The sequence below is a fragment of the Chrysemys picta genome, chromosome 11 (genome assembly GCF_011386835.1).
Source record: "Chrysemys picta bellii isolate R12L10 chromosome 11, ASM1138683v2, whole genome shotgun sequence".
NCBI lineage: Eukaryota > Metazoa > Chordata > Testudines > Emydidae > Chrysemys > Chrysemys picta.
This window is the reverse complement of record NC_088801.1, coordinates 12,187,111-12,213,058: the sequence shown is the minus strand read 5'-3', so window position 1 is coordinate 12,213,058 and position 25,948 is coordinate 12,187,111. Positions and strand designations below refer to the sequence as shown.

General features: G+C 41.9%; 1 protein-coding gene across 2 annotated transcripts in view; it reads right to left on the bottom strand.

Annotated features, from left to right (window-relative positions):
- The window catches only part of KALRN (kalirin RhoGEF kinase), a 721,955-nt gene that overhangs the window by 449,937 nt on the left and 246,070 nt on the right, over positions 1-25,948 (bottom strand). The gene's annotated exons all lie outside the window — the stretch shown is intronic.

Genomic DNA, 25,948 nt, shown 5'->3' with positions numbered 1-25,948 from the left:
CTATTTACTTAGACAATGTTGTCCAGTGAATGAGGCACTGGATTGGGAATCAGGAGACTTGGTGTTCTTGGCTCTGCTGCTGAGTGTGAGTTTGAGTGGGCTGACTGAGTCACTTCATCTTTCTGTGCCTCAGTTTCCCTGTGTGTAAAATGGAGATCACGCTACTTAGCTTTGTTTGTAAAGCACTTGAGACCCACAGATGAAAAGTGATATTTAAGAGCTAGGTACTGTTACCATATTTTCTGACAAAGTTATTTATTTATGCTGTCAACAGAATTATAAATTGCATCCAACCCTCATTTAATGGTTAACTTACCAAAATGTAAGAAAGATTTTAAAATCTAAACACATGCCAATTTATCCATGCTTTGGTTATACAGTGCATTATACATGTGTTGATTTTATATCGAGAACATTTATTGCCATATACATATGCTTATCTAATTGCGCTGAATACATATGCTTTATTAAACTCATAAATGAGCATATTGATGGGCCTATGTGAAAATGGAGCCCTTCATATTTTATTTATAAACTGGGACAATAGAACTGCACTGACACAGAACATCCATTTAATTTAGAGGATTTAGGGTCATCCCACAGATTTTGCTTTTTTTGCCAGAATCAAAGCTTTGGGGTGTTTTAATTAGATTTCCAGCCCATCTGCTTGCAAAGATAGCCTTTACTATGTAAGCTAATGCACTTTGTCTTGCTGAATCTGCAGCCAGTGGAGAGAAACAATGGGACTAGGAGGAGGATGAACTTACACCCTTCATTTTAGTGAGGTGTTAACTTTAAAGCCAAATTATGACTACTTAAATGCCAACATTTTTAACTGTTTCACTGCTGCTCATTTTATCACCAAACCTGCAGATTTATTTGTTCTGAGTAAAGCGACATCCCCATCACACCACAGCACTGGATCCACGTTGATGGCCATTTTGCACAACTAAGGCTGAACATTTGAACTAAGCACACATGTGAACTGAATGTTCATTTGATAATCAAGATGTTTGCTGCTTTCCTTCAAGTGCAGCATAAAAGTGATGATCTCAGCACAATCAGCTAAAAGTATTGGAATCCCGTGGTGCAGTAGTAAATGTAAAAATAATGATTTTGGATTTGCTATAAAACCTGGAAATACAGCTGAAAAAAAACATTTGAGTGTAGTAACCAATGGAAGTTTGGCACCTAAATATCTCTGAGGATCTGGGCCCTAATGAATAATATTTGAACTGCCATCCATATATGTGAACACCAAATATCAATGTAAGAATAGATATAACCCATCAGGCTAGAGTCTGTGTTGCTTCAGTGATGACATATTTTACTAACAGCATACTAATCAAAGCACAAATGAAATGTGCAAATTTATCCTTAATTAAAATAAGCATATTACACTGACCAGGTAAAAGATTGATATTATAGAGACAATGTGGGTGAGGTAATGTTTTCTTAGACCAACTTTTGTTGATAAGATAGACAAGCTTTCAAGCCACACAAAGCTCTGGTCCACAGAAGTTGGTCTAATAAAATATATTACCTCACCCACCTTGTCTCTCTAATATCCTGGGGCCGACATAGCTCCAACTACACTGCATACAGATTGCTACTATGGCAGTTTGTGATCTTTCAATATATTCTTTTTTTCTAAAAGCTAGTTTCTACAAAACAACTGGCCTAAGAAAAAATATCACATTGACTGTGTTCACATTTCCCATACTATATTCTAAAATTAAATAACTACTTCACCTTTATCAGACATGAACTCCATTCTGGCTGTATTTCTATTCATTGCACAAACCTGTGGAGGCTGCTAGCATCAGAAAGTGGGGAGGTGAAAATGATACTCAGTTCCAATTTACAACAGGTAAATATAAATACCTACCAAAATCTGAGGATCTGCCACTGATAAAAACATTGATTGGTGGTTCATTTTTATAATCTCAGACAGCAATTTGGTACAGCTGGTACATTTGGTACAGTCTGGTACATCTACTATTGATACTTTTGTGTCCTTTTTTAATGGAAGTTAGGTGCCCAGGCACCGCCACTGTTATGTCTCTGTTAACTCAGTACATTCATATGGCTCTTCTCTGAACCCTCTCCAATTCATCAAGATCCTTCTTGAATTGTGGACACTGGAACTGGACACAATATTCAAGCAGTGGTCACACCATTGCCAAATACAGATGTAATCTAACCTCTCTACTCCTATTTCTGTTTCCACAGTTTATTCATCCAAGGATCACATTAGCCCTTTAGACTACAGGGAGCTCACGTTCATCTGATTATCCACCATGATTCCCAAATGTTTTGCAGAGTCACTGCTTCCCAGGATAAAGCCCCCCCCCCCCATATAGTAAGTATGGCCTACAATCTTTGTTCCTAGATCTAGAGCTTTATATTTGGTTATATTAAGAGGCATATTGTTTGTTTACACCCAATTTAACAAGCAATCCAGATCGCTCTGTAACAGTGCCTGTCCTCTATTATTTCCCATTCCTCCAAACTTTATCAGTGATGATTTTATGTTTTCTTCCAGGTTTTCTTCAAGGTGATTGATAAAAATGTTAAATAGCATAGAGCCTGATTATTAAGTGGGTGTATTACTAATGATTCCCCATTTACAATTACATTTTGAGTCATGTCAACTAGCCAGTTTTTAATCCATTGAATGTGTGCTATGTTAAATTTGTATTGCTTCAGTTTTTTAATCAAAATCTCATGTAGTACTAAGTCAAATGCTTTACAGAAATCTAAGTACATGACAGCAACACTATTATCTTTATTACCAAACATGTAATCACATTAAAAAAAAAAGATTTTTTTCCATAAACCTGTGTTGCTGGGCATTAATTATATTACCCGCCTTTAATCCTTTATCAATCAAGTCCTGCATCAGGTATTCCATTATTTTGCTCAAGATTGATATTACACTGTAAGGCCTATAATTACGCAGTTTGTCCCATTTACACTTTTTAAAATATTGGCATAACATTAGCCAAAAAGCAACAATAATGATCCAGAGAGCTCCTTGGCCAGCTCATTTAAAGCTCTTGGATGCAAGTCATCCAAAGCTACTAGCCAGAATATTCTGCTTTCTGTCTGCCTTCACTTGTGAGACAGAATGATCTTCTTGGAGATGCTCTTTGACATTCTTCTCCTTCACCACACTTCTGAGTTCTGAAGAAGTGTTGGTTTTTTTAACCCACAAAAGCTTATGCCCAAATAAATTTGTTCGTTTTTAAGGTGCCACAGGACTCATCATTGTTTTTGAGTTCTCTAAAGTCATCTAGAATCTGTCAGATATACCACTATGAAGTATCAATAGTGCGAATATGCACTATCACCAGTGGTTCCTTGCCCATCAACTTTAGAAGCCTATTCAGTCTTATAGACTGCACACCATCCTGTTGTACACCTATCCCTTCTTTCCATTCTTCTTAGTACAGAATCACCAGCAAGAATCGTCAACCATCCAATGATGACTGAAGATCTCTTTCTGGCCACACTTAATTTTCTTACAGGTTGGGTCAAACAGCCCTCCACAGGTGTGTCCCATACACCTCTCTGTTCCATTTAAGCAGCTGGATCGTCAGATATCTTAGTTTCCATGCTGAGGCCCTAGTATTGACTGATACTCCTAGCCATGTGGAATTCCTCCTGGACAGACCCTTCAGTGACAGATATGTACATACATACAAACAAACCTATAAAGGATAGCGGCATTCAACAGCACTGCTTTTTCCATCCAACTTACTGTCTGATAAAAAACAGCTTCTCCATCTGGTTCCTGTTTGCATAGTTCTGCCTTACAATTATAGCTGGTTGGAGACAGTTCAATGGAACCATATTCCACCGGAATATGTGGTTCCAACAAAATCGAAACACTTTTTGTGAATTTTCTGGAATTTAGTTTTGGAAGAAAGGTGGGAAAGAATTCAGACAATTTAAAATGTTCTGTTTCAACATTTTTGGAACAAAAAATTTTGATTTATCATTTTGAAATGACTTTGTTTCATTTTATATTATATTATTGTGATCGAGTGTATAAACCCTACATGGCAAAAGCCACAAAGTGCTTAATGGACAAGGCAGCTCCCCACCTCACCTTGCGACTAATTACCTGACTAGGAACAGCTGGGATAAAAGGCTGCAGCTCAAGCAGAAAGTGGCAGCTGCCAGAGAAGCTGGGAACTATCCCAAAGAAGCTTGTCAGCAGTGGCTGGCAAGGAGCCACCTAAGGCAAAGGCACAGCAACCCCTCAAGGAACAGGGTGAAATTTCTAGGAAGAGCTCAGTGGATTTCTTCCCCTCCAGCCTATGAGGCTGGGGAATGGAATTACAACAGGGTGTTAAAGAGCAGCCAGCACAGACTAGAAAACCAGAACAGGATCTTAAAAGGTCCAGTGTACCCCACAGGAGGGGACTGTGCCCATTCACAATTGTATATTACAGTGTAATAAAATTAAAATCAGTTGGAATAGAAAACTTTTTTCCCACAATTTTCCTTTGTGGAGGATTTCAAAATTTTCAGTTTTTGTTCAGATTCAGAACAAGCCAAATGTAAAAAAAAAAAAAAATCTCAAAATCCTCCACTCATCTCTACTTACAATGTATAGGTCCCAATTCAGTAGAGCAGTTAAGCAGAAGTTTAAAACACATGCTTATGTGCTTTGTTGAACAGGGATGGACTTAAGCATGTACTTAACTTTTGTATTGAATCGGGGTCACAATTCCTATGCAAAAACCTAGGAAAGCTTATGCAAAGTAAAATGCCATTTTAACCATAATAGAAAACTCCCAGTAAAACAGTTAGGTCCTTTGCTGTGCCCCAATGACCTCGTACAGCATTTTTTCAAGTTCATTTAAGTAATTAATAGGTTAGTCTAACAAGATATTTTTCCCCTTGTCTTCTTTTGTAATTAATAGCATATGGGGGAAATGCACATTACTAGCCTGATGATTTCCTTCTCATGATCCCAGTGCTTTACATATTACTTAACAAGCCTTTGTTCTATAATGAGACACTCTTTGAAGTGTAGTGTCATGGAAAATTGCCAGAGATGGTCAATGGTTGGGTACACAAGCCTTGGATCCTATCTTTTTCCCCAGATGGAGCTAGCCTACATAATAATTTTCTAGGGTGTGTAAATTTTCACAGATTAAGGGGTAGCATTTAGTTCTCAGGCAAGTAATAACATATTGGTGCATGTTCCAAGCTCAGCCTGAATGTTCTGAGCTGGGAAGAAATGAAGCCCCTGACTTCAGTCACAGTTACAAACTATATTACAAAATCCTACATGCATGTGGCAAAGCATTTCTATGATGTTTGGAATAATAAAGGATGTGCTCTCCAAGGTTATGGGCCACTGTGGCCTGCTGTTCACTCTAGAGCCCATTCAACTGTAACCATCTGTTGTTTCTCGTCTTAAACTTCGATTGTAAGCTTTTTGGGACAGGGACTGTTTGTACAGCCCCTTGCACAATGGGAGAATTAGTCCATAAGTGGGAATCTTAGGCAATATGATAATAGAAATTAATAATAAATAACCACATCTGAAGATTAAGCATTTTCTGGATTATTCTGCCTAGTTAATAACTCTCACATCCGAAGCCTGTAAGTAACATGTTATTAGCTGGCAAACTTGTCTGAGGAAAATGTTCCTCTAATGATGAAATTAATAGCCTTTTTAGATTGATCAGTGCTGCTTTATCAAGTGAGCAGGGTCAGCTCAACTGCAGCTTAAATCCAGCCACAAAATCCTCAATCTCATCCAAAATCCCCCAGGAACACTTCAATTTTGTACCCTGATGTAGTGTCCCATTTTTGTGCCTGCTGGGAAACCACAGTCCCCAAAAAATTTCTAGTGAATTTTCATATGTGAAACATGTCAATTTTAAGATTAAAGGTGTACAGTTTTATTGCCACTTTGGCTGAATTTTAAATCCAGTAGCAGGGTTTTTTTTTTTATCAGACACAGGTGACTATATTTTGGGTGATTTTTATAACTAATCACAGATTTCTGGACTGGGTCTGCCTGCATAGCAAAGCCACTGAAATTTACTCAATTAAATGTTTCAAGCAACATTTACACATCCAGCAAACCTCAAGAGTTCCAGAGTTTAGGTTTGACCTGGATAGGCCCCAAAATGTTCAGATGCTTATCTAATCCTCTTAGACCTTGTAGAATTGCACTGCAAGTCAAACAAGAACAGGCTCCAATATTACAGTTATGGGTAGCAGTATAAAACTCTAAATTAGAGAGATGATATTACTGGTACATCCCATTTCTGATAGGGTAATAATTACCACCAGAACAGCTCTTAAGATTTTTGGCACTTCTATATCAAGTTCCTACCAGAACAAGGTAACCCAGACATTTTATTTAATTGATTTTATTTGGGTTTGGTTCAAGTTTGTGACAAAGATTCAGGTTAGTACTCAGCCTTCAGTTATCCAAAATAGCTACCCATGTTTAATTGTAAGGACATGGGGCCTAACTGGGGTCACAGACCTGATTTTTGGAGTACATGCCTATAGCCAACTAAGAGTACTTCTTTTCTCTAAAGACAACTATCAGAGTTAATAATAAAAGGAGATTCCAATCAGTACCTGCAATTTTGTAGCTGTGGTGGATTGAACCTGCTCATTTGACCAAGCAATACTGATCTACCTACACAAACACATTAATTCATTTCCAATATGACACACAAATTTAAAGTCCAGTTGAAAGTCTTTTGATCATCAGCTGGTAATGATTCCTTCTCTACTTTTCTCTGCCCATATCTAGTTGACTAGATCCACCATCATGTGATCCAAACAGAAAATGTCACAGTCCCCTTTGTGCTAGAATTGAGACAGAGCAGATCTAGATATAATAATATTACTAATATCTTACAGCCTGTTATCCTGAAGCATCTCAAAGGGCTTTACCACCTACAATACAGATGTCAAATTCAACAGGGCCTAACATCAACCCATGCAGCATGTCACTGGAAACAAAGAGAAGGGGACCTACTTTTTTATTTGGGCTCAGACAAGAAACAGATGATTTCCCACATTCCGGTTTGAATGGAAACCAAAATCTTGGCCAAGAAAATGAGCGAAACTCAAAGAAATGCATACGCTGAAGAATTTAGATGTTTTGGGCCTGGAAAATTTTGCAGGTGCAGAGATTAGACATTTAAGAACATCCCTAATTAGAGATCTGATTTTTGGCATATTTTCAAAACACCATGAACACAGGAAAGTATGTTTTGTGCATTTGCATCTTCCATAAAAAGAGGGAAAACATGTTTTTACTTATTAAAATTGTTAGTTCTATGGCAGTTAGCTCTGAGTGACCAAGAGGGACTCCAGCTTTTGGAAACACTGATTTTTAAATTTAGCCACATGGGTTATGTAGGGCAAGAGGGCTTCCGACTGAAACAATACTAGATGAATGAATCAGTAAATAAAATAACAATTTGGTTTACTTAAGATCATCCATCACTACAGCATGCAACCTTCATGATAATATTAAGTGCCTAATAAAAAACAGGCACTATTTCCCAATACCACTGTCCATTTAAGCCCCATCTGTACTGGTTGAAACTGGTTGTTTAATATGGCTGAAAACTAAAATGTTACATCTAGTTTGGTCTAGCCTGGGTGCAGGACATCAAACTATGTTATACCTGGAATAAGGAAACATGGTTTTGCAATGGCAATTTCATAGTATAGATGGGTCTACCCCTTGCACTAAGCCTAATTACTGTAAATGGTCATGGCTGGAAGGAACCTCCCCCACATGTTTCAGTTCCACTAACCTTCCCCGGCTACTCTCCAAAGACCCCTTTGTGGAAGAAATCCCTGCAGACCTATATCTACAGCAGGCAGAGATATGCCCTTTGGGGGTTCCAGGAATCTTGCCCCACCCCCACATTTTAATCACAGCAGTTCAGCCAAGTTCACAGCCCTCTGCTGCTGTGGAAGAATGGGCAAGATTTGCCCCTTAAAGAGCTCCCTCTAGTATTCAGATGGGACATGGCTACATAAAGCTCAGGTAATACCAGATGGGTGCCAATTAGGGTTGCCAGGTGTCCAGTTTTGACTGGAACACCCAGTCAAAAAGAGACCCTGGCAGTTCCAGTCAGCACCGGCAACCGGGCTGTTAAAAGTCCGGTTGGCAGTGCTGCAGGGCTAAGGCAGGCTAGACCCTACCTGTCCTGGTATCGCATTGCACCCTGGAAGCGACCAGCAGGTCCAGCTCCTAGGTGAGGGGCCATGTGGCTCCGCACGCTGCCCCCGCCTGAGCACTGGCTCTGCACTCCCATTGTCTGTAGTTCAGTGGGCGCAGGGAGGGGGCACAATGCCTGGGGGCAGGAGCAACGTGCAGAGCCTCACACACACACACCCCACCTAGGAGCTGGACCAGCTGGCTGCTTCCGGGGCGCAGCATGGAGCCAGGGCAGGCAGGGAGCCTGCCTTAGCCCTGCTGCGCCACGGACTAGAAGCCACCGGTAAGGTAGTCTGCAGAAGGTAAGCCTGCGCCCCAACTCCCTGCCACAGCCCTGAGACCCCCCCAAACCCAGAGCCCCCTCCTGCACCCAAAACCCCCCACCCCAGAGCCCGCACCCCCAGCCCACTGCTCTCACCCCTTCCCATCTCCCTGCCTCAACCCACAGACACCTCCCACACTCCAAATCCCTTTGCCTGAGCCTGGAGCCCCCTCCTGCCCTCCTGCCCCCCAAACTCCTCATCCCCATCCCACCCCAGAGCCTACACCTCCAGCCAGAGCCCTCACCCCCTCCTGCCCCCCAACTCCCTGCCTCAGCCCAGAACTACCTCCTGCACCCTGAACCCCTCATTTCTGGCACCACCCCAGATCCTGCACCCCCAGTTAGAGCCCTCACCTCAACCCCTAGCTCCAGCCCAGAGAAAGTGATTGAGGGTGGGGGAAGAGTGAGCCACCGAGGGAGGGGGGGAAATGTAATGAGAGGGAGTGGGACCTTGGGGAAGGGTTAGGGCTAGGGTGTTCGGTTTTCTGTGATTAGAAAGTTGGCAACCCTAGTGCCAATATTAGAGCCTGACAAGACAGAGATATGTAAAAAATGCAATATCCTTTTCATTTGGTGGCTATTCATAAATGTATAGCTATTCATTAAGCCCAAAGCTTTCAAACTTTGGTTGGTTAAAGTTATGTACCTAAAATCCACGTTCAGGCACCTTGATGAATAGTCTTATTTTCAATGGTGTTGAATTCTCATTAATTTCAATGAAAATTTTAGCCATATGCATATGTTTGGCAGTATCCAATTAATGACTAGAAGAGCAGTAAAAGGCTTAATACTCTACACTGGCAATTTAGCAGCTTATAAAACTACACCGTGTTCAAGTGTCCAACAGAGACCATTTCTCAATGAAGAACAAAGGATACCTTTTTAAGCTGATCCTGCTTTAAAAACCACATAATACTGTATATACCATTTGACATGACAGAATCATTGGAGAGGCAGTTATGGAACATATATTATGAAAGTGAACTTTCCAGTAAGTCTGTTCGGAACAGAATAGCAAATAACGGATATAGGTCTCTGGCGGGAAGCAAAATCTAAATTAATCTTTGATCTCTATGGTGTTCAAAAAGTTATATTCTGGGTTCTAGATGGAGTAATAAGAAATGCTATAGAAAAAAGCCCATATTGTCTATGCATTTAATTCCAAGAATAATAGTTCATCACTAAAGCAGTAACTCCAACCCGTCCGCTGTCAAATGGCTAAGAGTGTCAACTAGTTTAAAATATACACTTTTTTTAATTGGATCAGGGATTGGCATCACAACTTCCCCACTCACCACCACAAAATCAAATCAGCAGGTCTGTAATGAGGGCTTTCTAATGCAGCTCTTATCCATTCCATTTCCTAGTATCAGGGGTTGGTGCAGAAAAGGCACTACTGACATATCCAGTCTCTGAAACAGCATTCCTAAACATAATGGAAAATGCCACATCAAAGGTGCTTGCTTCCCAGCAATGAGAAGTCCAGTTAGGGCATGCAAATTATAGGGCCCATATCCTACCTCTCAGAATAGGTCTACAATAAAAAATACATAGTTCTTTCCATTTTCATGGTGTTTTACAAACTGCAGTAGAAAGAGAGATGAGGCCTGGTATGAATGGCCCGGTGCAAGGCCAAAGACACAAACTAAAGTCAGGTCCTGACGATATAAAGCAAAGTTAGCAAAAGTCAGGCCCTGTTACAAAGCAGATGCCTGCTTGAAGGTTCACTATCCAATACATGAACTTGGCAAGAACAGGGCTGGTATTGCAAAAGCACAAGCACTCCTAGGCACTAAGTATTCATGTAAACACATTCCAGAAGAATCATGCCAGAACACTCCAATACAAGGTTATGATGTAAACACACTCCCCAAAGATGATACAGGGGCAGACTCACGCCTTCTAAGGAGAAGGTCAGGATGGCAGGGTGATGGATAGAGATGTTTTGATTATCTTGCACATGCTGATTCAAAGGGTGGTAACTAATCACGTTAGAGGGGCAATATGTAATTTGTTTGTATCAGTGTATAAAAGAGGGGTCACAGAGGGGATCTCTTTGTCCAGCCAAGAGGGGAGAAGAGCGTCCTGCCACTCACTGAGCTGAGTCCATTGTCACGGGCATACATGTATTAGTGGCCCTGTTCAGTCTGCTGGGTGCTTTGTCCACAATAAACCTGACTGAGTGTGTTCACTACTGAACTGAGTCAGTAGACTTCTAGGAGAGTTCGAAGGAGGTCTGCGGTGTCAGCTATTGGCACAGAACCAGTGCAACAAACAGAACACACACATGTACCTTCACAATACTTCTGGGATGTCAGTGTTATTATCCCTAGTTTATACATAGGGAAAAATGAGGTGCGCTGGGGTTACATGACTTGATCAAGTTACAAAGGGAGTCAGTATTGAAGCCAGGATTAGAATGCAGCAGGATCTTAGTCCTCCTCCCATGTCCATTTTATGTCCGTGTTGATCAGATACATTGCACAGTTCTATGAGCACATGACCCACAAATGTGACTGAAGTTAAATTTGGAGGTCCCATCCCAGTTACTATTTCAGATCTATCCACATCAGAAAGAAGTAAGACACCATCAGAGCTGACAGGAAATGGAATTCTTACTGGTGGTGTGAGCAGAGAGGCCAAGGCTAAGCAGGCCATTGACATGGACCTTCTATTTCAGCACTTGGTCAGGATTGAAGCAAGGAAGCAAAACAACGGGAGTGGGGAGTTGCATTGCTGCTGTCCATGTTTTGTGCACTAAGAGAAGACTTCACTCTCCATGCTTGTCAAGTGCTGGATCTTAGAGGATTGAGATGAAAAAGATGTATTAAATTCAACCTAGCCTAGTATGCTGTTAGTGCTTATCAACAAAGGAATACTAATCAAATCATCCTCCAATGAATCTTCCAGCTAATCCAGAGCCCAATCCCTTCACAAGCATTAAATTCACACACAAATAAAAGGGAATTTCCTGATTTGATGGTATGGAATTAATTTGAATCTCTATTTTATACTTATATAATTTAAAGAATATTTCAACATATACAATGCACAGTATTCTTCAGCTATTGTTGATGATGTGCAACTGGATGCATTTTGCATGTGTCATCCAAATTTCACGTCTACAGTATGAGACAATTATAGTATGCCCATCTGAGTATTGTATGGAAAATACATATTGCTCCAAGTAGGATGTGAAAGCTGCATGCAGAGCTTCATATTATCATAGTATAAATTCAAACAAACAACATCTACCCAAGAGCAGCTCAAACTCATTTGCTGAAGATCCTTCTAGACAACAAAAGCCACTGCCGTGCTTTGTAAAGCTTTAACTCCTGGGGGGGATACTGGAGTTTACAACAGGAAGTCCCAAAGCATTGCAGAATGGAGTGCTGCATTCTACCACAATAATATAAATTTTAATTATCAGCCTTGCCACAGTATCTACTGCACATCTGGCTATGAGAAGTTATACTGTTTGTTGGATATGGGAACTCTGGGCCAAATTCAGTCCTGGTTTAAAGTCCACTGAATTCAATAGAATTCTCTAGAGGTAATTTGGCCAAATGAATTTTAAAATACTGTGAAGGACCATACCCAGCTGCTTGTGCCACATTAATGTTAGTGTTGGTTTCCTATTCAGGATTAACATGAATGGACAATGAATATGCATGCAAAGGTCAAAAGGCTGCAGTTTGGTATTGATTTGTATTACTTACTTGGACACATTCTTTGACTGCTTTTAGAGTTAACATTGGTTTAGAAGAAGGGGAAAGAACACAAGTTAAATTTCACCAAGGGCAGGGTTTTCCAAAAACAGATAATTTGTTCAAATTAGATTTCAAAACATAGTATTTATTTGATCTTCAATGACAGCATCAACTGCAGAAGCATCTGGCAAGCCTGATGCTCACATACATAAATGAAGAAAGGGGAAAAAAAACAAAAAAACCCTCAATCCTAATTAATCCTTCTATTAAAAGACCAAGTGCCAACACCATTTAAATGTTTGAGACAGTCAGCTTCTTCTTCATACTCCCAGGCAGTGGGTGATAGAGAAGAACCTCCACTTTACATGAACACCACAAACACACCACTTCATTTGTGTGTAGGAAAGAAATAAAGAAGTATCCTGAATTTGGTTAGGAGTGGCCAACCGCTACTGCCAGAATGACTCTGATGATCATACTGTTCTCTGTGCTCAGTGGGAGATAACTGTACAGACCCAACACAGATGAGTGAGCTGCTAACTCAGCAATTTTAATCAGACAGAATGGTGAAGCTGAGGTATCCTTTGCACCCACCCTGCAAAACAGATTTATGTTGGCTCTCGTTTTCGAAAGAAAGAGGTTTTTTAAAAATCTAGGTATTAGGATGAGTGCAATTCCATCTTGGAAGGGAAGCTTCTTTGTCTGACCTGCTGAAGCTTTGGTTTTCTGGTTAAGTATCACACCAGAATCTAAGATATTACAAGATTTTTTTCAAAATTATACACGAGATAAAGCCCTATGCGCTCATGCAGGGAAACCAACCTGTTCTCATTTACAATTTTAAAACATATTGTAGCAAATATTTGAGAGACAGCCTATACTAGATGAGCCAGGAGCAGTTTAAAGTTACATTTTCCTCACACTTTTTTTTTTAATTAAAGAAAGTTCTAGTTATTTTGGTCATTAGCATTTTATGTTGGGTTAAGTTATTTTGTCTGTTTCTTTCTTTAAAAAAAAAAATAAAGTAGCCATCTCACCACACACCATGCAGCTACATTTTCTCTTGACAAGTATAAAGTTACAGAATCCACTAGGAGCTCCACATGCATGCAAGGAAAATGTTACACGTTGATTTCATTAAGAGCACCATGTGGAAAATGGGAAGAAACCATAGGTAGGATTTGCAAAGTTGTCCTAATGCATCTTGTTAGGATATAGATATTCAGGCCTGTCTGTAAAGGCCTATACATTAAGAATTTAGGTGTATTCTTATCACTTAGCTAGTCAGGGCCGGCTCCAGGCACCAGCTTAACAAGCAGGTGCTTGGGGCGGCCAAGGGAGAGGGGCGGCACCTGCGGCATTTCGGGGGCGGCAGGTCCCTCGCTCCCTCTAGGAGCGAAGGACCTGCCGCTGAACTGCCACCGCCGATCGCAGCTTAACGGGTGTTTTTCCATTGACTTCAATAGGTTTTGGATTAGGCATTAAATCTTGCCATCCCTTGCACGATGGATCCACCCCAATGCAAGCCACAGAGCACCACCCTGGGGTCATCCATACCCAGGCAGAGCGAGTCCAAATTTACTCCAAATGATGATAATTTGGAATAATTATAACATTGCTTACAGTGGTTTAGTGGATGAAAAACCACCAGCACTGGTCCATTGTCAAAATTTACAAGACTCTTTTAGTGCTGCAGTAAAATTCTCAGAGTAAGATCGCATCTACATTTTAGCTAGAATAACGTTAGACTTACTGATCTGTCTGTAAATTCTACTGACGGCCACTGACATGGCTTCAAAAGGGAGCTGCACATTTAAACGGCCTGTTGCCAGTGTGCCATTCCCACAAAGGTTAATGCCTGCTAATTTTAGCTCATTTAAAATGCTGTTCACGGTGGCGTCGGGCAATTAACATGCCTTCTTTACTGAAACCTCCATATTGCTGGCATCTGGATCTTTATAAATATTATGGAGCCACAAATTTGAATGTAAAAAATATACACAAGGCACACAAACAACATCTTTAAATCAAAACTATTAGGGAAAAAGCATATAGAGGACTGTGCTGAAAATTATGCTGCAGAGATTCACACAAGATCCACTGAGGAAGGGGAAAATGGAAATTCTGTATACGGGTCTGTCGCATCTTAGGCGCATTTAACATGTGCGATTTCAGCTTTATGCGGTCGGCAAAAACAACAAAAAACAAAAAGAGAAAAATAACAAATACTGTTTCTGTAGTGCGGGCGATTCCACCCGCCATTACACTCAATGTAATTTTGACTATACGCGATTTTCGCTTTAGGCGCTGACTGCGGAACGTAATCCCAGCGTAAGATGAGACAGACCTGTAATTCTTATAACTCGTATTGGTGCCTACTGCTTAGCTAAATTGTATTGACATCGGATCCCCTTGCTGCTGAACCTGGCCAATAACAGCAGGAAATATACAGTTTGTTTTCTATGCTACTAACATCTGGTTTCTTGTTTTCTCCCCCGCACTCCCCCCCCCACCTCACTTCCTTCTTCCAAGCAGCAACTGTCAGTACAATTGACAGGCAGAAGCATTTAGCACAAAGAGGCAAATGCTGATCCAATCAAAGGATCAGGTACTTGAATTGAGGTAAAAAAAGAAGAGCAAGGCCATGCAGCCCTAAGTCAGACATCTCATGGGGCATGATCATATTTGGCTCCCTTCCGGAGACCTCCCAGATGCTTCAAGCTATAACTGATCCTCTCCTCTTCCAGTACCTGACAGTGACTTACTGTCAGTGTCTGTCTCATTCAATCATAGCAGCTGCATTAAATGGTCTTACAAGTGCATCTGAAAGCCTCAATGCACCCTACAAAGAGAAGACAATACCACCTACAGGTAAGGTATGTGAAAAACTGTCAATACGTGCTTTGCATTCAGAAAATTAAAACAAAAATTCCCACACATTTGCTACTTTCAGCAACCTTTCAATTCACTCATCTCTATGGTTGAAAAGAAAGTTCACATTGTCATTTTGTTGATTCCTTCATATTTTTAGAAATCCAGGGTGACTGTTGAACTCTAGGTCACCAGTTAGACGAGGTCAGTAGTGGCTACTAGTTGTTACCCCCCGAAAGATGTTATGTTGCACTAAGTGACCTTAACTGGTGATCTCAGTCCCCCATCACTATTTATTGCTATCAGTTGTTTGTATGATGGTTTTGTCTAGAGACTCAATCTTGCAAGGCCCTGTGGAAACATAGGGTAAGAATTCCTGTTCTGAAGAACTTATGGCCTAAACAGAGACAACAGATGAAAGGTAGGACACCGGAAGTAATTTTAACCCCACTTTACAGATGGGGAACCGAGGCACAAAGGAGTGCCCACAGTCACAAAGGAGCCAGAAGTGAACCCAGATTTCTTGAATGCCAGTTCAGTGCCTTAACCACAAGACCATTCTCCCTGGGTACAATTGATACTAGCTGGCATCTTTTGTTAGGCTCAAGATAGAATCCAAGGAATAGAAATACATGGAAACAATTACCCTCTCACCCCTAGAAGTGTGTATCTAGCTACTGTTTATATTGATATTTCACCAGTCACAGAAGCATCAAGGGGCTGAACATAATATGAGAACATAATTTTTTAAAAGTGGCCCCTTTCTGGGGCTGATGGCTTTTCTTCATTTCTCCGTTCTTGGAGGTGGTAAGGAAGCTTGTGCTGACAACACCCAGGCTGTACCTGCCCCATGGATGAATAGATGCCATCACCTTCCAGGCTCTCAGTCTCATCAATACTACATTCACATAAATGGCCAGATTCACAGAGGGAAGAAACTGGAATAGCCCCATTGACTTCAATGGAGCTGTACCAGTGGAGGATCTGGACTAAAAAAGCGTAAAAAGAAAATAAGGATTGGAAGATAGTGTAGAAAAATCATTCAGTTAACTTTTCTGCTTTGTACAGAACCCAAGAAAGCAACAGACTATTGAACAGTCAGAGAATAGCCATATTTAAAAAACACAAAACTGTTCATTGCCAAGGGCACTCATAACTCAGTTCACTCTGTAACTTTGAGAAAGTGGCTGCAAAGCAAAATACTATACAGAGGGATGTATTAGATGAGAGTCTCTAGAGTGGAATCCAATTGTGGGTATATGAATCTTCTCAGTTACTACCTTAAGGATGTTTATTCCAGGCCCTATATTAACAATATAACAGGCTTGTATAGTCTCACTTAGGGGAGCAATTTGCAAATCAGGGCAAAACTGAGCCCACACGTATATTGCCCCTTCACTATATAGTTTCATCTACCAGTATAATGTTTGTTTTCCCGAATATTTTAAGGTACTTCCATCACTATCCCTTTCATCTGTACATTTTACTATTTTTTAGTATTATAGAAGGGAGAATCAGGCTCCTGCTATGAGGAGAGCCAGTAACAGAAGGCATTGCTAAAATCCTGAGGCTATGAAGGATTTAAAAAAATTATTGAGATTTAAAAATTATTGAATCTTTTCCCTGAGGGGAGAGAGAGAAGCCCCATGGTCCTAAAGGGAAGCAGCATATTTATGGCTCTAAGGGGAAAGCATATGCAATGGCTGAGTAGAGCAAGACCATGCACTATACTTAATGGGGACATATCTGAGTTTCATCTTTTGTTTGTTGGGAAGATCTGGGTTTATGAAATGGAACTGGCTGGCTGCCACTGGTGTCTCCCCTAGCAAGTAAGAGAACAGTCAGCTCTAACTACAGCCTGAACACACACCCTGGTAAAGAGTAACGATCTGGACACTACAGGGTAGAACTGAGACTAGAAAAGGGCAAAACAATAAAACCAAAAGGCATCAGGACCAGGTCCTAGTGCCCACTTTTCTGCTCTGAAAAGTCACTGCATTAAAAGGTCACCTTCTTATTTAGCAGAATTTTTCCCTGGATATATAGTCACATCCACTGACATTAATGATTATTAATGAATAAAGCAACATCCAATTCCTTTTCAGCCCTGGGAAAAGAGGCACAGCTCTAAGAAAGTGAGCTGAATTCTCTTCTGGCTTGTGAATCCTTATTGTTAACTAAGTTCCACGTGCAGGGCCACCAGCGCAACACCAGCGTCTTTAAATTATACACCCATTTATAACTGAGCAACCAGTTTGAAGATAAGGGGTTCCCTAGATGTCACTGAGGGGAGAACTTAGCCTCCAGAATCTTTATTGCTGGACATGTTGCACAAGTGAGAAAGAACCCAGTATGACTTTAAAATGTATGTCTGCATGGCTGGCAGAAAGACATCTGCCTTATAAAATGAGAAAAACTGCTATGGAAATCATTGAGACACAATAAACGTGGGACTCCATGACAACATTTTTGACCAAACTGCTTTATGAGACTACCACACTTCAGATGTCGATTCACACAGGTGCAGGGCTCTGTGTGCATGGATCTGATTACAGGTTCAGGGTCTAAATTTGACTAGATGTTGACTTTTGTACAGGGTGTTGAAAAGCATGTAAGAAACATATGGATAGTTTGGAGAAGTAGGGTGATAGACCCAAAAAAAATCTTAATTCTCTAATGGCATAAACGAGAGCAAACTAATGTGTAATAAAATGGAAATGCTAGAAAAATCAGATATGTGAAATGAACAGCAGAACTCCAGGTCTTCTAAAATGTTGTAAACAATATTTTTTGGATATAAATAGAAAGCTTTTATCTATTCAGCCAGTGTAAAATATTTTCTCAGTACTCATAGAAAGCTGATTTAAATAAAGGATCAATTCTTGAAATAACCAAAAGTTTTTTTCTGACTCCTTGATCACACATTGCTGACATTTACAAAAATGTACTCTGAGGATTAACAGATTATTAAATAAAACAGGCCAGTTTTCTTGTCTTTGTTTGATCTTAATGTTATTTCAGCCTTATTTGCCCCTTTTTTATTCCACACAACACATCCACCAAATGGATGTGGGGAGTTCCTGCTAGACCAAATACAATGCATTTTCTAACCACTTAGAAAAGAGTGCTGCACACAGCCCCAGGTTATCATGCCACTTATCAGTCCTTAGAAGGACAAGGCTATCTGAAGTGTGTAATTCACAGTACATTACACATGAAGCACTGTATTATACTATTTGTGTTATTCATTACAAAACCAATCTGAAAACACTTGCATTGCAATCCAACTGGAAGCTGAAGCAGAACTGACTCTTCAGCAACAAAGAGATCTAGGACCAAATCCTACAAAGCTTTCTGAACCCTCAAATCTCATTGAAGTCAATGGGAGAAGAGGACATTCAGGACTTTGCAGAAGGCATTCAGCACCGTATAGGATCAGGCTGCTAAACTGTTCAAGGTAACAACAATAGTCAAAATTAGAGGTGGTCTTGAAATTGATGTGAAATGTCCTGCATCGTCATTAGGTTTGGACTAACTCTCAAAGGCTTCTGTGCCCTGAAAATGACTGAAAACCCTAATGAAGCTTTTTATAATTATTTTTAAAAACATAGCAGCTTTTAGTGCTGATGAAAAGTGCCAAATTCCCAGCCTTGGAGACTTTCTGTATGCTCTCTGTACAGTATCAATCGAGGCAACACAAGCTTCCCCTGTACAATCCCACCAACATGCCACAATCCTGTTCTGAAAAGGTCATCTTCATAGCTGGAAGGAGATGAGGGATTGGAGTGGGTGGGTGAGAATCTGTGACCTGCGTTGTGCAGGAGGTCAGACTAGATGACCATAATGGTCCCTTCTGACCTTAAAGTCTATGATTCTATGATTCTGGAAGGCTCACATCTAGTAAGAAGGTAAGTGGAAAGCTTGAGCTCCATGGCCTTTTGAGTCAATGACCTCTAATTGAGACCGCCAACTAAGGTGCCACTTAATACAAAATGATGTAGTCAGTGTCCGAGTATGTGAACCCTAGGAACTGAAATGAGCCCAGCAACTAATTTCACAGACAGGGCCGGCTCCAGGCACCAGGCAACCAAGCACATGTTTGGGGCGGCACCTGGTAAGGGGCGGCGGGGGGGAGTGTGGCGCGGCATTCCGTGGGGAGGAGGGACGCTCTGGCAGCGCGGCGCTCGGTGGGGGGGGCGGCGCAGGCGTGGCACTGGGGGGGAGTTCCGGCGGCGCTTGGCGGGGGTTGGGGGCGGTCTCCGGTGGCGCAGCACTCGGCGGGGTGGCGGCGCGGGGCTCGGCGGGGGTTCCGGCGGTGCTCAGCAGGGGGGTGGCGCGGGGGGCGGCGCTCGGGGGCGGGGTTCCGGCGGCGCTCGGCTGGGGGGCGGGCTCCGGCGGCGCTCGGGGGGGTTCCGGCAGCGCGGCGCTCAGCGGGGGGGGAGGGGTGGCGCTTTTTTTTGCTGCTTGGGGCAGCAAAAAAGTTAGAGCCGGCCCTGTTCACAGAGACCACCAAATGGGCATTGGGGGGGAGGGATAGCTCAGTGGTTTGAGCATTGGCCTGCTAAACCCAGCATTGTGAATTCAATCCTTGAGGGGGCCATTTAGGGATCTGGGGCAAAAACAAAAAAACAACAACAACAAAAAACCTGTACTTGGTCCTGCTAGTGAAGGCAGGGGACTGGATTCAATGACCTTTCAAGGTCCCTTCCAGCTCTATGAGATAGGTATTTATTTATTTATTTATTAGATAGTAATAAATCCCAATAACTATGCCAATCTAGGCTGGGTCTGAAGGGGCTACCAGGAGGAATAAGACTCTTTAAACCATTACCAGTCCCCTCAATTATCCACCCCAAATGAGCCTTCTGCATATGAAATACACAATTAAAAAAAAATCAAACTACATTTAAAGAAAATACCAAAGCTCCATTAGCTTCATTAGTTTCACTTCATTTATTAATGTGCTCTTTTTATGCAAGTGTACTGCAGAATAATTATCTGACATATGGCACCAGATATTTAGTTACTAAAATTAGTACGAAATGCCCTGTGTTATTTTTAAAATATGTGGGTATTTTTGTAGCCTCCAAAAACAACTCTAAAGCTTCTTTTGTGTTAGGATCATGTAACAGAAAATAGAGCTGCAGCATTTAATCTCTATCAATCAACAAAATGAGTTTCACACTAGTCCTGGCCAGAAAACCTAATATACACAGAACCATAGGTCATCAATGAAAAGCTTGAAATTAATCCGGAGTTGTGGTACACATTGCTACATTTTGCCAGGCTGTGTATCATACTTTTAATTATTAACAAATCCCCAAACCTTGAAATAAATTTTAAAAGGCAGTTAAATAGTTGCACTGATTCTAGTGCCTATAAAATGGCTCAGAAAGGCATCTACAACAAACTCTTCAAACATATAGACCTGTCCCTTGAAAACATTGTTCTGCTGATAGGAGTCCTGGATGTCCCCCAGAATGGGGAAATATTTGAGCAGGTTTTTAAAAGAGGACAAATAAAAATAGACTTCTTTAAAATACTGGTCTCCAAGGTGTTTTAGGTTTTCCCTGCTGCAGAGACTAAAGAAGTTTGTGGATTTTGGCTCCAAGACAGGTTAATGTGTTCAGCAGGAAGACCAGCTATAGCTGAGAAAGAATATTTCCTTCATCATATCAGACCAAGATACAGAGATCTGCGAACAGTCAGAAAGCTCAAGCTAATAATATGCTGTCCCCTTTTGATCCTCCTACAGCCTACACAAGACTTAATTCTCGATTCTAAAGGGCTTGCAATAGCAAAGATTGGCCTGCTGATGATTTCATGTATACACGTGTAAATCAAGACTGCCACCACTGAAATCAATCGAGCTCCACCAGATTAAAACCTGCATAAGTGAGATCAGAATAATGCTCCATATAAGGAGTATAGGAAAACAGCATAGCTGAACTTCTCTGATCCTAAACCCCTTGTCATCAGAGATAAGGTCATGCTTCTCAAGTTTTAGACATCGTGACCCAATCCTCAGCTTGTGTAAATCAGAGTAGCTCCATTGAGTTCATGGGAGCTATTGTGATTTCCAGCATTGGAGATCTGGCCCCACATATCAAGAAAACACAAGTACACCTGCAAAATAAGCAGAAAAGGCTAGCACTAATAGAAGCAGATTAAGAGTGGGCAGATACTCACTGTGAATAAAGGTGCCGTATATATTCAATCATAAGCCGGTTGGTTTATAAGCCGACCCCCCACCCCAAGATGGAGAAGTAAAAATGGAAAATGTTTATTACCCATTCATAAGCCGACCCTATAATTCAGGGGTTGACAAACTTTGGCTCCCGGGCCATGAGGATAAGACGCTGTCAGACCGAGATGGTTTGTTTACCTTGAGCGTCTGCAGGCACAGAGGTAAACCTAAGTAAACAAAGTGTCCCAGCGTGCCAGCTGCTTACCCTGACGGGTCGGGACAGAAACTGGTGGGGAAATTTGGGGGGGGAGAAGCAGGGGGTCAGGAGACCCCCCACACTCTCCCCATCCCATCCATTCCACCTTATCAGGGGAGGGCCAGGGGAGGATGTCTCTGGCCTGGCTGGAGCTGCTCCGGCAGGCTGGGCATCACGGCTGCAGCCTGCTCCGGCGGGCCAGACTGGGCGGCATGACCACCGCATGTTCCAGCGGGCTGGGCAGCATGGCCGCCGTGTGCTCAGGCACCCGGGCGGCGCAGCCACAGCCTGCTCTAGGGGGCGGGAGCCGAGCGGCACGGCTGCAGCCTGCCAGCCCCGGAGCTGTAGCTGCTTCGGAGGCTGGGGGGAGAGCAGCATGGCCAGAAGCGGAGAGACTCTGGTCCCGCCTCCTCCGTTCTGGCTCTGCTGCATCTCCTTGCTCCCTCTGTTGGGGGGAGGGGCTGTGTCCCACCTCTCCCTCTCCATACCCGTTCATAAGCCGACCCCCTTCTCTGGTGCTTCCCTTTTTTACTAAAAAAAAATTCAGCTTATGAACGAGTATATACGGTAATACCTTACTCCACAAATAGCCCTACTGATTTCAATGGAACTACTTGAGAAGTAAGGTGCTTCTCAATATGAGTAAGAGAGTCAGAGTTTGGCATCAAATTTCTTTCTCTCTCTCCCCTCACCCCCCCACCCCAAAAACCTTGTACTGACACTACAGGATCAGGCCTTAGGGGAACACATCATCTTCTAGGAATGTGCCTTTTATCCCCATATGTCACCTAATTGGAATGTTAGAATTTTTGGACATAAACTATGATCCCAGTTCTGCAGCCTTTAATCCCATGAAATAGTCTTTACTCATGCCAGCAGCCCCATTGACTTCAAGTACTTCAATGAGTTAGGGAGTCAGGACCAGGCCTTAGCTGTTTAATAGTATTTCCTATTCTGCTACATCTCCAAGAGATACTGCTGTCAGTTAAACAGCTAATGAGTTGTCATTCTATTAAAACAAATGGAACAACAGAAACCCAAATCAGAAACTTGGAATGCTATCTTAGGGCAGAGACTTACTTCACCCTAACTTATATGTCATCACCAATCTTCTCCCTGCACACAGCTCATGGTAACATACCATCACAGCCCTCTCCATTAAGATATGAAACCAAGGTTAAGTGACAGATCAATGTGGATGGTAATCTCTCTCTCTCTCTCGAGCTGTAGGAAGTGGGAATAGAGAGAGGATTGTTATACTGAAGTCAGTATGATTAATTATAGTCCCTTTTGCTGAGGAAGATTTTCTAGTTCTTCCACCAAGGCTGACACACCCCCACCTCCTCAGCAACAGCAATATTAGAATTCCTTCTCCTGACATGCTATCCAGAATCCATACTCATGTAATTTGGTAGGTCATTGACACATTGGTTAATTATAGCAGGGTTAAGTTAAATACACTATGAATGACTATGCACTGGGAGCTGATGATATGGAATCAAACGGTTATTTTGACACAATCATCAAAAATAAATACCTTTGAGTGGTTCCTGGTTATCCCTAGTGAAAATGATTGTTAATAAAAGATTAGGAAAGAAGTAGACTGTGATGCAATTTAAAACTAGAATAGATTGTGCAGTCCTGTCCATCTAGGTGCTTTTATAGTCTCCATCACCGCGGTACATAAGCGCCTGCCCAAGTATTTAAAAACAAACAATAATGATCTCTCCCATCCCTCCCCCTTCACAATCTATAGGAAAAATAACTTAGGAATGCAACAAGGAGTCTGGTGGCACCTTAAAGACTAAAAGATTTAAATCTGTTAGTCTTTAAGGTGCCACCAGACTCCTTGTTGTTTTTGTAGATACAGACTAACACGGCTACCCCCTGATACTTAACTTAGGAATGGGGGGTGGAATATGTGTATGTCTATTTATATACCTCATTGTGGGAAGACAAAAGGAAGGGATGAGATTTGCATTTAGTTTTGAATGTGATGAAGCTTGTGGTCATTCCTAACTCTTGCAGGAGTGAGTTTTATAATTTACGTCCAGCTCCTATAAAACTTTTGTCCTCCTCTCAGAAGCCTTCTCCTGTTGGTTACTAGTTTCATGGTGAGAGGTCACACTGCACATGCAGAGGCTCTCTCTTCTATAACTAACTATGGCCAACCCCAGGGAGGGCTTTGAAGTTTAGGACAGAGGCCTTGAATTGGACTCTATTCAATAGGGCACCAGAGGAGAGGAGAGCTGGGCTAGGTAGTGTGTTCACAATGATTCATGTTGCTAAGCAGCCAGACTGCTGTATTTTGTGCTAGCTGGAGCTTTTTCAATTTCTTCATTCCTAGTTAACAAGCTAGGCAATACCAAACCTCAAAGAGTGCACATAGCTGAAACAACCAAGAGAGAGGCAACCTAAACAAGCATCCAGATACTTCTCTATTGATTTACTTGTATAAGAGGGCAAACCCAGGGCACATATCTTGGGTACTTCTGCTACAACTACAAGGGAAAAGCTACAGATAAAGACTAAGCATGCTAAAAGGCCATTTTAACTGTGCAATTGTTGGCAACATTGATCTCGAGTAAAGGAGGCAATGCCATATCTTCATAGCCATGACTCATGCAAGAAATGATAACATCTAAGAGAGCAGTTTTATTACTACTATATCTGGAGGGCAATTGCAAAGCAATCTGACATTTATTCGCACTGGTTGACCTACTGCCCTCTCAACCCCTAGCATATCCATAATCTTCTACACAATATGGTCACAAATTGAGCTGGCTGGAGAGAGATCAAGCAGTGTGTAAATAAAAGGCTTGATGAGTTTAAAAACAAAAAAACCCACCCACACAACAAAAGAAGCCCTGCCAGATGCCATATGAAATTTTGTCATCAGACAGGAAATTAAAACACATGCTGCAGTGTATGTGGCACACAGAGGCATGTCTGTCCCTGTAACTATCTGCACCTGACTATGGTCATCTCAGAAAGATCCCCAAACACTTAGGTATTTGGAGCTTGGGAAGTAGTCTCATAACTTTGGGCACTGATTGGGATAATGTGTAAATTTTTGTGTATTATTCAAATACCCTTATCTCTTGATTGTCATGGAAATGACACCTCTTCCCTCCTAGCATTATTTTTGTAATAATATAAACTGTATTCTGTGAGCAAGAACTTGACTTTGGGAAAGGTGGCATTACTGGCTAGCACAAAGTGACTATGATGGCTCTAGGCCAACCCCCTCAACCTTCCTCTGAGCATGGGTTTGTCAAGGCATTCCAGGGGGAGTTGAGTGGCAAGGGCATCCTGCCCTTCAGTAATCCCTGGCTGATGTAATGGTTCATAAGAGACTGTTACCAGCTGGCATACTTTGGAGGAGGCCTGATGAATAGGGTGAAGAGAGCAGGAGGTGGCATATAGTTTTGCACCCCTTCTGAGGGATGTGGGCATGGCTTTAGCACTTGTAAGGAGTAAGTCCTATAAATGGGTGGTACCATCTCTTTAACGTTGCTAAAGGAAGCATCAAAGGCCAGCAGTTACCTGTTCCAAAATGTTCCTCTGTAGACAATCTGTGGGACAGGTGACAGTCACTGAAATGCACTAGGGGTGGCAATTTGGGGTCTGTGAGAAAAACCCAGAATGCTAACTCTGTTTATAGTCCAAGCCAGAGCTCCAAGAGCAAGGTGGGCTGGAACATGACCCTCCCCTCAGTGTTGATGGATTACTGGTAAATGTAGTTCCCTGACAGACAGTGGTAGCTTGGAGTTGGGATGAATCGTGGTGGGATTCAAAAGTGGCATCTTTCTCCCAGATGAGAAAGAGACTTTGGTGGTCTCTCCTAGAAGGAGGGCCAGATAACTCACACGGGACTTTTTACTTTGGAAAAAGGATAGTGAAGCAGAGCATCTATGCTAGGAGAAGCCAGGGTTTGAGAAAGGATTGGGAATCAGGCCCTTTGGAGAGGGACTGTATTAATTTCCAAATGACAGGGGGAGGCAAGAGTGTTATCACTCCCAGTAGATGTGCTTCCATCTTCAGAGGTACCTGAATCTTTGGGGATGGGGGAAGTTTGGGCTCTTATTTTAATCAGCATCCTAAGAAAATAAATTAAACCCTCCTCCAGATATGCAGATCTGGGTTTCTAACCTGCCAAGACACCAAAACAAGACTAGATTAAGTGCAGGGTTTATGCCTGCCTACACTGGAAACTTCACTGAGGAACAAGGCTGCAGAGACACTAAACGGCTGCAAGTTCCCCTATTCTGGGTGAAGGGGATATAAGGAGTTAGAACACCTGAAAAATTGGGGGAACTGGCCAAAGAGAGGGCATAGTCAATATTTGAGACTTGACAGCAGGTTCAGTTCCTTCCAT